Source organism: Sminthopsis crassicaudata, chromosome 2 (assembly GCF_048593235.1).
Source record: "Sminthopsis crassicaudata isolate SCR6 chromosome 2, ASM4859323v1, whole genome shotgun sequence".
Lineage (NCBI taxonomy): Eukaryota > Metazoa > Chordata > Mammalia > Dasyuromorphia > Dasyuridae > Sminthopsis > Sminthopsis crassicaudata.
The window spans coordinates 648,557,625-648,570,984 of NC_133618.1; the positions used below are offsets into that span (position 1 = coordinate 648,557,625).

The following is a 13,360-nucleotide window of genomic DNA, read 5'->3' on the forward strand; positions in this document are numbered from 1 at the left end:
CAAACTGAATTGTTTGATTGGATTGTGATTTCTTTTGTTTTGTTTTGTTTGTTTTCTAATCAGTAAGTGAAGTATTCATTTTAGGATTAGGCTGAGGCTTCTTTAACAAAAAGATCTTCAAGGATTACTAACTTCATTAACACTTTCCTTTCTAAAATTCCTCTTTCCTTCTTAGAATTTTCCCGAATTCTACCGCCAGGGAATATAAGCAACCTTACCCTTCCTGTAATTCAACAGAATACACAATACTTAACTGACAAGTTGCTTTTGAAAGCAATTTTTTGAACTTCAAATTTAAATACAAAATGGGAAAAGCAAAAAATTGCCGGGTACACAGCAGATGCTGATTTCCCAGGGAGTTATCCAGATGTCCCTGTTAGATGTTCATCAGGAAGAAGTAAAGAGGAATCAAGCTTAATAGTGCTCTTGGACACGTGCATGGAAGGCAGTTCCATCTACTTAAAGGTCATAGGACCTACATTGCATGCAGGTATTTCTTCCTGATAAACATCTAACAGTCCCCCCAGGAACATCTGGATAACTCCTTGGGAAATAAGAGTGATACCTTAATGGAAGTCTGTTGTGTACCCGACAATTTCTTGCTTTTCCAAGTTTGTATTTAAATTTGAAATTCAAAAAAAAAAAAAAATTGCTCTCCAAAGCAGATATTGAGTATTCTGTTGAATGGAAGGAAAAGGCAAGGTGGCTTACTTTCCTTTGGGGTAGAGTTGGGGGGAATTCTAAGAAGGAAAGAGGAATTTCAAAAAGGAGAGTGTCTTCCTGTCATCAATTTAGACTCTGGGGACACTGAAGCTGAAGGAAGCCCACAATAGCCCTTTTCATTCCGTGACAGCCTTGAAAGACAAAGGCTTGGAACTGGAGGCACGGGATCCGACTTGTGAATTCCCGGATCCAGCAAAGTCCCAGAAAAAGAACTTTCTTCCGCCAATAAGATGAGTTAGCACCTTCTCTGAACCTGATAATTACACCCTCTGGTAACCTTTCTGTTTCTAGGCTTATTCAGGTTCCTTTGGCCAATAACTGATGTTTCAGTTGTTGGGCCAGGCGGGAATTGACAACTGCCGTCTGAGTTCACACCAACTTGGGCTGAGAACTCAGATAAGAAGAGTTCCACCCTTCCTCTGGGGGAGGGACTTACTCCACTATAAAAACTCCTCAATGCCAGAACTGGTTTAGGCTTGGTCTCCTTGAGGCTGAGTTTGGAAGCTTGCTCTGGGCAATAAGTGCGGAGCTGAAGGAGCTTCCCCAAAAAAGCGACTCTTCAAAACAGTTCTTTTGCCTTGGAGCGCTCGGTGTTGTGCTGGAGCTCCAGGGAAATTTTCTCCTGCCAGGAGAGCAAACCGGACTGCCAGATTATCGAACGCGTGCTGACAGTTTTGGAGCAGTTTGTGTACAGCCTCAGACCACTGCAGAGGGGAGCAAACAACCGAGAATGAAAAGCAGCATGGCCCGGATAAAGCCTAATCCTGGTGGTGAGAGAAGGGAGCGTTACCCCAGGCGTTCTCCGGGAGAGGGAGATGAAGAACAGAAGCCATTCCCTGGAGACAGACATCACCACAGGTCACGTCAAGAACGTTCAAGGCGAAGACATTTGCGTGACAGGACCGGGGGATCTCCAAGGAGGGGTACTGGAAACTGTACGGGGAGAGAGAGCGCCAGAGCTTCTGGTCGGAAAAGGTACAGAAACCCCCCTTCTCCAGACAGCAGTACGGAAAGAGTTCCGACAACTCGGAGTTCGCGTGTGCCGGACGGGCCTCCCACCAAGAAGAAGAAAGGCGCCGTGGATCCGCCCTTCCCACGCACACGTGGCGCCTATATTCCTGCAGCAGAGCTGCGGTTGATGCAGGAGCGGATTTCGGATCTAAACGTCTTGGTGGCCCAAAGGATGAGCTGGGAGGCCTTAAAGAAGTCCATCAACCGTCTTATCAACGAAGCGAACGTTGCCAACATCGGCATGATCGCTCAGGAACTCCTCCGCGCAGACATCGGCAGGGGAAGGGGACTGTTGTGTCGCTCCGTGTTGCGAGCGCTAAGGGAACGTCCAGACTTTTCCCAGGTTTATGCGGCTCTCGTGGCCGTTATCAATTCCCAGTTCCCCGACATTGGAGAACTTATCCTCTGGAAGGTCATCCGCAACTTTCGGAAGGGCTATCACAGAAACGATGTGCTGGCTTGTCTGACGGCTTCGAGATTCGCGGCCCACCTCGTTAATCAGAACGTGGCCCATGGACTCTTGTGTTTAGAGATGCTCGCCTTACTTCTGGAGACACCAACGGAGAATAGCGTCCAAGTGGCCATTGCGATTCTCCAAGAATGCGGCCTCAAATTAACCCTGCTCTCCCCCGGGGGAATCAACGCCATCTTTGAGCGCCTCGGCCTCATTCTCTACGAAGCTGACATTGACAAACGACTTCAATCCCTGATTGAAGTGATGCTTGCCCTCCGTAAGGACGGATTCAAGGACCATCCGGCTATTTTGGAAGGACTCGATCTGGTAGAGGAGCAAGACCAGTTCACGCACCTGCTTCCACTGGAAGACGATTATAATCCCGAGGATGAGCTCAATGTCTTCAGTCTGGATCCAAACTTCGTCGAAAACGAACTGAAATACGCAGGTACCGGGAAAGAAGTTCTTGGTGAAGGGGACAGTGATTCGCACGCAGACCAAGATGCTGCAAGTAGCGAAGAAGCTGAGGAGCAAGAGGGAGACGGGCGTGAGGAGGAAGAAGGACGGAGGGTCTCTAGCCGGGACAAAACAGACCTCGATCGGGAGGCACTTCGTCGCACAGTTTATCTTGCCATCCGGTCCAGTTTAGATTTTGAAGAATGCGCTCACAAACTGCTGAAACTGCGGTTCCCAGGCAGCCGGACAAAAGAATTTTGCCGCATGATAGTCGACTGCTGTGCCCAACAGGGCCCGGGGGAGAATTTCTTTGGCTTGTTGGCAGGGCGTTTCTGCAGGCTGAAAAGGGAGTTCTTGGAATCCTTTGAGACTATTTTCCAGGAACAGTACGCTACCATCCATCGTTTGAGAAGCAAAAAAGTGAGAAATGTTGCCATGATGTTTGCTCATCTCTTCTACACCGACGCGCTTCCGTGGAGCGCTCTTGAATGTCTAACTCTGAATGAAGAAACTTCGACTTCCAGGAGAGTCTTTATCAAAACATTTTTCCAAGAACTTTGTGAATGCATGGGCCTTCCTCGTCTGAATGCCAGACTGAAGGATGAAACATTGCAGCCGTTCTTGGAGGGATTATTTCCCCGAGATCATCCAAGAAACACTCGGTTTGCCATCAACTTCTTTACTTGCATCGGTCTCGGAGGTTTAACGGATGAATTGCGAGAACATCTGAAAAATGCACGCAAGCTCTTCAGGGCAAAGAAACGGCATGCCGAGTCTGCGGATTCCTCCTCCTCTTCGTCCTGGTCTTCGGACTCCGATTCCTCGGGCTCCGATTCTGACAGCAGCGAGAGCAGCTGGGATTCTTCCAGGGCACGTGAATGCTCATCCAGGAGTAGCCTTAGTTCTGATTCGGATAAAAAGCAAAGAAAAAAAAGCACAAAGGATGAAAAAAAGAAGAACAAAACAGTTTAGAAAAAGAGTAGTGAAATTCACAATGTGACCTGAATTGACCTTTGTATACAGTATTAGTTTGTTTTATACATTTCGATGGGTTTTCTTTGAAAGGTTTTTATAATCAGTTTTTCCGATCTCCCCTGAAAAAAATGAAATTCTCTCCTTTTGGTTAAACATCTTTGAAGAGAACACTTTCAGTAAAGAGAACATAATGTTTGCCTATATGTTGTGAATAAGACTGTTAAACTTTCATTGAGTCAGTGCATTTGTCAGTGACAAAAATATTTTTATAATGTTTTTTGGTGGTCTGAAGACATAATAATATAGTGAATCATTGTTTTTGTTGCAGTTTTTGAAAATTAGAGACTTAATTTCAAGTTGTATGTTACATCTTGTCCAAATAAATGGGAGTTTAAGACCTCATTTACTTTCCTGATAATATATTGTACACATGGATTTCATAATAAAGCTTTGAGGTTTTTTTTTTTTCTTATTTTATTTTATTTTTTTATTTTTTTTATTCATTTTTCCAAATTATCCCCTCCCTCCCTCCACTCCCTCCCCCCCCCATGGCAGGTAATCCCATACATTTTACATGTGTTACAATATAACCTAGATACAATATATGTGTGTAAATACCTTTTTCTTGTTGCACATTAATTATTAGCTTCCGAAGGTATAAGTAACCTGGGTAGATAGACAGTAGTGCTAACAATTTACATTTGCTTCCCAGTGTTCCTTCTCTGGGTATAGTTATTTCTGTCCATCATTGATTAACTGGAAGTGAGTTGGATCTTCTTTATGTTGAAGATTTCCACTTCCATCAGAATACATCCTCATACAGTATTGTTGTTGAAGTGTATAGTGATCTTCTGGTTCTGCTCATTTCACCCAGCAACAGTTGATTTAAGTCTCTCCAAGCCTCTCTGTATTCCTCCTGCTGGTCATTTCTTACAGAGCATTTATTTGAGTTTTTAAAACACTTTTAAAAAGTCATTTCTTTAAAAATAAATAAATGAATGGATAGATAGATAGATAGATAGATAGATAGATAGATAGATAGATACACTTGTACAGTCTCTGCTACTTCCTCTGCTGCCATGAAGGTTACTCCTTTACTCATCTAGCCAAGGGAAAGTCTATGCAGGGTCCACAGACCATGAGAAGTGTCCACCATCAGCTGTTGCCAGAGACCAAGATATGAAGCTTGTGGGATGATCTTGTGAGGGGGACAAATATTTCTACTAGTTCAGAAAAAGATGAGAGAGAAAAAGATGAAGGGGGTTTTGCTTGTGAAGCAGATAGAGGCATTCAGGACTAGTGAAACTATTAGGAAAAGAGCAAGACCTTTCCTTACTCCCGTAGGGCTCATTACACTTCCTCAGACACCTCACCTACCAGGTCTCAGTTCTTCAGACTTATTGTCTGGACAGTCCATCCTTATCTTCCCAATTTATATCCTGAGATTTTTCATTCACTCTGTATGTAGTAAAGTCCCTGCTAAGTCTCATAGCTAAAAACAAAAAATGAAAATGGACCCTCATCTTTAGGTGCTTACATTTTGCTGGGGAAAATATCTAAGTCCTTCATTATCCTTAGTGACCTTAGCCTCTGAAGTCTCAGTTGAATTGAGCTGCTCTAGCTATACAAAATCTCTTTTGCCTGGGAAAGATTCCCTGCTTTGGGTTATGGAAGATGTTTTTCTTGTGGATCAGACCTCTGCTTCCAAAAGAGGAGAGAGAAATGGAAAGTAAATGAGGAACTGGCAATAGTTCACTTTGGATTTAATGTTGAGGACATGAAGACATTTAATGTGAAATACCTGGAAAGGTAGGGTGGATGGAGGCAGATGATGGAGGGCCTAAAATGCTACTTTGTATTTTACCTAAGAAACAGTGAAGGATGTTTGAAGATTGGGGAATAGGGTAATGACAATATCTTAGGATAATTCTTGCATTAACTCTGTGGAAGATGAGTAGAAAAAAGAAAAGACAGAAAACCAGCAGACCCATTGAGGTTTTATAAGAATTTTCTAGCAGAGGTTCTAAGGGTCTAACCTACTGTAATCATTTTCTAAGTATCAAATGACACAAAGTTAAAGAGATTTTTGTGATGAGTTTTAATTTAATACTTGACCAATAGGGTCATCATTGGTTAAGAAGTCTCCATCTATATTTCTTCTTATTAATTTATTTTTCTATTTCTCATTTAATGTACTTTGGTTTTTCACCTCCTACTCTCTCATTATATCAATTTTGTGTTGAAGTTCTTTTTTTCCATTTCTGCTAAGTTTAACGGATTTATTTTTAAAATATTCTTATTTACAGTTTCAATCTGATACTCTCTCTCTCTTGAGTCCTTTCCTCAGCCATTATAAAGAATAGCAATAATCATTAAAAAATGAGTAGCCATTCAAAACAGAGCTTTATATCAAACAAAATGCTATCATCAGTTCTCTCTCTGAATATGGCTAACATTTTTCACCATGAATCCTTTGGCATTGTCCTAGATCATTGTATTTATCACAGCACCAAAGTCTTTCACAGTGGTATAGTTATCATATTGCAGTTACTGTGTACAATGTATTCCAGGTGCTTTTCCCCCTTCCCACTTCACTTTTTCTCAATTCATACAAGTCTTTCCAGGTTTTCCAAAAACCATTCTTGTAGCGAGCTGTGGTCTCCAGAAGCTGCCGGATCGCTCTCTGGTAAGAGATCTGCTGTGTCTACTCAAATCTTTCAGACAGATTCTTCTTCCTGTAATGAACCGTTGTCTCCAGGCAGTTGCTGTTAACTCTTGTCCTTAAAAGTGACTTCCCTTCCTGCAGAGAGCCCCGTCAGGCCTGATGTAATGCAGAGAGTCTTTCTCTTGAATCCTGGCTCTGAATCTCCTCCAGCTCTTATCCTTCTCCAGGCCGATCTGCCCTCTGCGCCCATTGCTGTCTCTTTTTATCCTCCCAGAGAATGGGCGTGGGATAATGCAAGGGCTTCTGGGAAGAACCACCCCAGCCAATGAGCTTGCCCCCTCTATCAAGTCAACCTGAGTTCTCACCTTGTAATTGTCCAGAAAACCTGAATTCTCACCTTGTCACCATCCAGACAACCTCAGTTCTCACTTAGTAATCCTAACATCTCCCCCTTTCTTTTGATTCAGAACATAGGACAGTCATGACCTTGAAACATAAATCCATCAATATGGGAAATATTACAGATAATTACATAAATGACCTTGAAACATAAATCCATCAATATGGGAAGTATTACAGATAATTACATAAATTACATAAGCATATAGTAACATAGTAACATAACGCATGCTAGAAGTATATAACATAATCAAATAATCATAAATTGAAAATTTATAAATGTCCATAAGTCCATTGTCCATTATTCTCATCTTGTGTGAGGAAGCCCAATGATTCCTGCTGGTTTTTAAAGTTCTTTAACAGTCTTCTTATTATCCATGCTCTTTCAGTGTCAGATGTTTCTTAGATCTTCTCCTTTATTTTGAGGTCTTTCTCTTTTTCTATCTCTCTCCAGGTGCTTGTTGCCACCCATCTATTTCCTTCTTCATCTGTTTTCTTTTGTCTGTTAAAATACAAGCAAACCCTCTCTCCCAGGCAGTTAACCTATCTAATTTTCTTCTATTTATCACTTTCTAAATCTCTTCTCATCATCTGACAATTACATTGGAATTGTTTGCACTGGACACAGCCCTGTTGGTTTAAAAGGCCTGTATTCTCCCCAAGTGTAATCCATTTTTGCAATCTGATTGCTTTTTGGCTGACTTATTGGGTAATCCCTTTCTGCCATGTGATTGCTTTTCTTCTGGTTGATTAAATCAGAGTCCTGGCCTTCTAAAGGTTCTTTGGGTGTAACATCAGCTGCCATCATGCCCCAAGTCTTTTTTGCCTGGAGCCCTGGACCTGGGCCCCTCATCTCATTTCCCTGAATTATTTTACACTCTGATGCCCAATGGAGTCCTCTGTTGCATTTTGGACATGGGGTTTTAGGTCTTCTCTCACCCTGTCTTTTCACTGTATCTCCATATCTACACTGAGCTCTTAGATGCCCAATTTTTCCACATTGAAAACATCGCCGAGTTTCTCTAGAAGGCCCTTGCCAGGAGGGACCCTGTCTTTCCACATTCATCATTGTCCGGGTGTAAAAAGCATTTGTTCCCACTGTAGCACAGCGTCTTATGATCTCCTCTAAAGGAGCATCTTTGTCTAATCCCCATATAATTCTTTTGCAAATCTCATTGGCATTTTCCTTAGCCAGATGTCTGGTCATTATTTCTGTAGCTGAATTTTCTCCAATAGTTCTTTTGACAGCAGTTTGCAAACGTCCCACAAAATCTGCAAAAGGTTCATTGGGACCTTGCTGTATTTTAGTGAAAGCCTCTCCACGATCTTTCTGTCCAGGAAGGACACCCCAAGCTTTTATTGCAGCCTTTGCAATTTGTTCATATATTGTCATGGTATAATCAGTCTGTTCTGAATTCTCTCCATACCGACCTTCACCAGCCAAGTGCTCAAAAGTGAATTGTGTGTTAACTCCTATTTCCAAATTGCATCTGACTTGAATTTTACATAATTCATGAAATTCCGCAAGCCATAATAAATTTTCTCCAGGTTCCAGACATGTCCTTGCTATGGATTTCCAATCATTCGGGGTTAGGACTTCATAAGACAAACCATCTAGTAACATTTTGACATAAGCTGATGTAGCCCCATAAAGGGTACAACCTTTTTTCAAATCCTTAATTTTATTCAAATCTAAAGGTGCATATCTTCTCCTTTTTTTACCTACAGAGTCAGTATTTTCAATCACAGGATATGCATGTATAAAATCACTTATATCCTGTCCTTCTCTCTTAGCTTTAACCAATGCTTTTTCTAATCTTGTCATAGGCTTAGGCTTCTTCACAGGCAATTCTGTTTGTGTTTCTGCCTCTTCCCCTCTTTCTTCCTCCATCTCTGAAGGTGGGGTTGATGTGGGCCTGTCAATAATCTGTTCTCTAGGCAGGGTTGAAGCTTCTTCAAGAGAATCATACCATAATTCCTCATTTAAATCCTCTTGCTCTAGGGAAAGATCTTGATCTTTCCTTTTTTCCTCACACTTCCTCCTCTGTTCATTTTTAGAACTTTTCTTTCTCCTACAACTTGCTTGGTAGTTTAAGGCTAATTGAACTATGTTGTAGATATAAAATACTTCTGCAGAAATTGAACGAGGCCCATTTTTTGCTTGAAATTCTTTCATTTCATATCCCACTAGCTTCCATTTATCTACATCTATCTTTTCTTCCTCTAAGAACCAAGGGGATGTGCGTCTTAATGCAGCCAAGAGTTTAGCAATCTGTACCCAGGTTACAAGTAAACTCTGCTCCTCAATTATGTTGATTATACTCTCTATAGTACCACTCCTGAATGGAGCTGAGGTTGCGTCTGGGGCTGAGGTTGAGTCGGCTGAGGTCCAGGGATTGAATATAGCTAACATCTGCCCCATTTCAGCTATAAGAGATTCCTGGTTTAGCCCTTAACAAGTTAAGTTCCTTATTTATCTATTAGCACGCTCACTTAATCTTTAACAAAGTTTCCTCGTTACTCACGGTTCTGGGTCAGAGAGACTGAGATCTAGATTGGAAGCTTTTCCACTGGAATCAGGACTGTGTCTGTCCCTGTTCGGGCGCCAAATTGCGAAGGTCTGGTCTAGCTCCTCTTGTCAGGATAAGCAAAAGTCCTTGCCCCACGTTTGGACGCCAAATGTAGCGAGCTGTGGTCTCCAGAAGCTGCCGGATCGCTCTCTGGTAAGAGATCTGCTGTGTCTACTCAAATCTTTCAGACAGATTCTTCTTCCTGTAACGAACCGTTGTCTCCAGGCAGTTGCTGTTAACTCTTGTCCTTAAAAGTGACTTCCCTTCCTGCAGAGAGCCCCGTCAGGCCTGATGTAATGCAGAGAGTCTTTCTCTTGAATCCTGGCTCTGAATCTCCTCCAGCTCTTATCCTTCTCCAGGCCGATCTGCCCTCTGCGCCCATTGCTGTCTCTTTTTATCCTCCCAGAGAATGGGCGTGGGATAATGCAAGGGCTTCTGGGAAGAACCACCCCAGCCAATGAGCTTGCCCCCTCTATCAAGTCAACCTGAGTTCTCACCTTGTAATTGTCCAGAAAACCTGAATTCTCACCTTGTCACCATCCAGACAACCTCAGTTCTCACTTAGTAATCCTAACACATTCTCTTTGTCATTTCTTACAGCCAAATAGTATTTTATCAAAAACATATACTGCAACTTGTTTAGCAGTTCTTGCCAGGGGGTTCCCAGCCATTTTAATATCATGGTTTGATGTAATGGATCCCTTTAGCAGTCTTTCAAGAACTATTTTAAAAATAATGCTTTTAAATATTTCAATAAAAACTAAATTTCTTGAATCCAGAAGGGAAAATCTTTCCCGCCTGGTGCATGCCTCACCCTGAAATTTCACAGATTTTTGAGGGTCGCAGGATGCCAAGCTAAGAATTTCTAGGTAAAAGCAATAGAGAGGTTAGCACACTCCATTTGCCTATTCCTCAGGAACAGAAATGAACCCAAGAATACCCAATAGAAAGAATGAAGCTATATCCATATGAGCAAGAAAACTCAGTGGTTGAAGCTGCACTCCTCCCTGTAAATCATCTATTTCTTGGACTAATTTCCTGACTAAGTTTATCTCCCAACAACAGAAACTTTGGTGTATTTCATTTTCAGAAAAGTCCTCTTCCAGAATTAGACTTGGAGATGCATTATCCAGACACTTTTTCTTTTATTTATTTATTTATTTATTTTTTTAAATTATATATATATTTTTTATAATATTATCCCTTGTATTCATTTTTCCAAATTATCGCCCCCTCCCTTTATTCCCTCCCCCCGATGACAGGCAATCCCATACATTTTACATGTGTTACAATATAGTCTAGGTACAATACATGTGTGTGAATATCATTTTCTTGTTGCACAATAAACATTAGAATCCGAAGGTACATGCAACCTGGGCAGACAGATATTAGTGCTAACAATTTACATTCACTTCCCAGTGTTTCTTCTCTGGGTGTAGTTACCTCTGTCCATCATTGATCAACTGGAAGTGAGTTGGATCTTCTTTATGTTGAAGATTTCCACTTCCATCAGAATACATCCTCATACAGTATTGTTGTTGAAGTGTACAGTGATCTTCTGGTTCTGCTCATTTCACTCAGCATCAGTTGATTTAAGTCTCTCCAGGCCTCTCTGTATTCCTCCTGCTGGTCATTTCTTACAGAGCAATAATATTCCATAACCTTCATATACCACAATTTACCCAACCATTCTCCAACTGATGGACATCCATTCATCTTCCAGTTTCTAGCTACAACAAAAAGAGCTGCCACAAACATTTTGGCACATATTGTCTCTTTCTGCTCTTTAGATTTCTTTGGGATATATCCCAGTAGTAGCACTGCTGGGTCAAAGGGTATGCACAGTTTGACAACTTTTTGGGCATAATTCCAGATTGCTCTCCAGAATGGCTGGATTCTTTCGCAACTCCACTAGCAATGTATTAGTGTCCCAGTTTCCCCACATCCCCTCCAACATTCATCATTATTTGTTCCTGTCATCTTAGCCAATCTGACAGGAGACACGCTTTTTCTTAAACTGAGTCAAAGAGGTTGTCTTTTTTGGCTTTGAAGACTGTCTAACTCTTTGACTTCAAAAGCAAATTTAAGTGAGGAGAAGAAATGTAATGCTATGTACTGGCTTGACTCATTTTTATCCTAGTCATACAAAGGAGTAACCTCAGGTGAGTCCCTACCTTTTGCCATTTTGTTTCTGGCTCCCCCTAACAATTGTCCAACCTACCTACCTTTCTAGCTTCAGTCATGATCCAGTCAAATTGAACAACCAAAGTCTAATTCTCCTACCCCAGGGACTTTGCTCAGGCATTCTTGCTGCCCTCATGTTATTTGTAACAGAATGTTAAACATTCATGCAAGCATATATGTTATGTCAAAATATTATTTTTCAGCTTTCCTGCATTCTAGACTCCTCCATATAGATCCTTGCTACAAGTTCTACCTTTTGTCCTATGCCAGTACATAAGTTTTTTCAAAATAATCGATAAGAACAAGTTTTTTTCCTTGACTAAATACAGTTTGCTTCTTTCTCGTTGAGGCATGAGCTTGTTTCAGAAGAAAAGGGCAGAAAAATTTTGGATAGGGACAGGAACCTTTCTTTCCCTTATTAGATCAAGGATCTTTTTTAGACAATTAAAATCTTTATTGAAAATCAGATTTTACAATACATTTTTACAAGAAAAAAATAGAACTGGAAATACGCACAGAACATGAAATCTTTCCTTATATTCTTCACTACATGAATTTTGTATATCCAATAAGATTATAATTTAAAACAATAAAAATATTCCTTTTTACACTTCTTATAATATAGGTTAACATTTTATATTATTGAATCTATTTCTTTTACCTCCCTTTTTCCTGGTTTCTATCCTTTTGATCTTCCAAATTAATTTTGTGGGGTTTTTTCTAACTCATTACAACAATCTATAGCGATTTAATTGTGATGACATGAAATAGATAGATTTAAGTAAAGCTAATGTTTTATTTTCTGGTGACTTTCTGTCTGGAAGAAATCTGGAAAGATTCACATAAGTTGAAACACAAAATACCCAAGAAAGAAGCTAAGATCAATAGAATTTTAGAAATGTTTGGGTTTGATAGAATTTTGAAAGAAACGGAATGAAGATAGAAAGGAATATACCTTTTTTCTCACTAGTACATGGCACCTACACAAAATTGACCATCTTATTTGGGTATAAGAACATAACAATCAAACTCAGAAAAACATTCTTCTCTGTATTGTAAAGTTCAAGCTTCTTACACCTTCTTATTACCAGACTTATTTGGATGCTTTTGATTGATGTCAATTTTCCTTCTATCAAATTATTATTTCAATTGTTGAAGAGGGGGCTTGATTGGGGCTAACAGAGAGTTGAACCAAGAGAAAAAATAACAGAGATCTTCTGACTAGAGAGCACAAAAGCTCATATTTTATACCTAAGAAACTAGTGAGATCAGATTCCTTCAGTCAACCTTGATGAAGATGATCCCTGACCAGATAAAAAGGAAGAAGCCAGAGGCTGCTGCCATCAGTCAGGGCAAGCCAGTGGTCTGCAGTAATACCACCTTGTTTTCCAGAAACCACAAAGTTGGTACAGCCAACAGGGTGTAAATTTTGGGGAACAATGTCATTGATAAACTTTCACATCCAGGGGGTGCTGTTGCTGTTGCTGGGACTCTGGTTACTGTTCAACCAAAGTAAAGTATACTGTTTACAAAGTAGTAGCAATATTGTGGGATGTTCAGCTGTGAATTATTTTGCTATTCTCAGAAATACAATGATCCAAGACTACTCCAAAGGAGACTCCTCAGAGAAAGAACTGATTATGTCTAAATATAAATATATATATATATATGCATACTTATAACGTGCTCTCCCTGCAGTTACAATTACTAGTCTGTCCTAGACCCACCAGAGTAGCTTTGATCACTGACCTTTGCAGTGTGAACTCTACCTGGCTCGCCTCCTCTGAGGCCTTCAAAGGTCTCTGGCCACAATCTCTTGAATCTATAGCTTAATAACCGGTAGCGCACTCAAGAACAGACATGTGTAATCTTAAAAGCCTTTATTATACCTACTCACATAATGCCCTGACTGATGCCCTGACT

The 13,360-nt window shown here is 40.7% G+C and overlaps 1 pseudogene; it reads left to right on the forward strand.

Annotated features, from left to right (window-relative positions):
• Window positions 1-1,203: 1,203 nt before the first annotated feature.
• Window positions 1,204-4,219, forward strand: LOC141558873 (pre-mRNA-splicing factor CWC22 homolog pseudogene; annotated as a pseudogene).
• The last annotated feature ends 9,141 nt before the right edge of the window (window positions 4,220-13,360 follow it).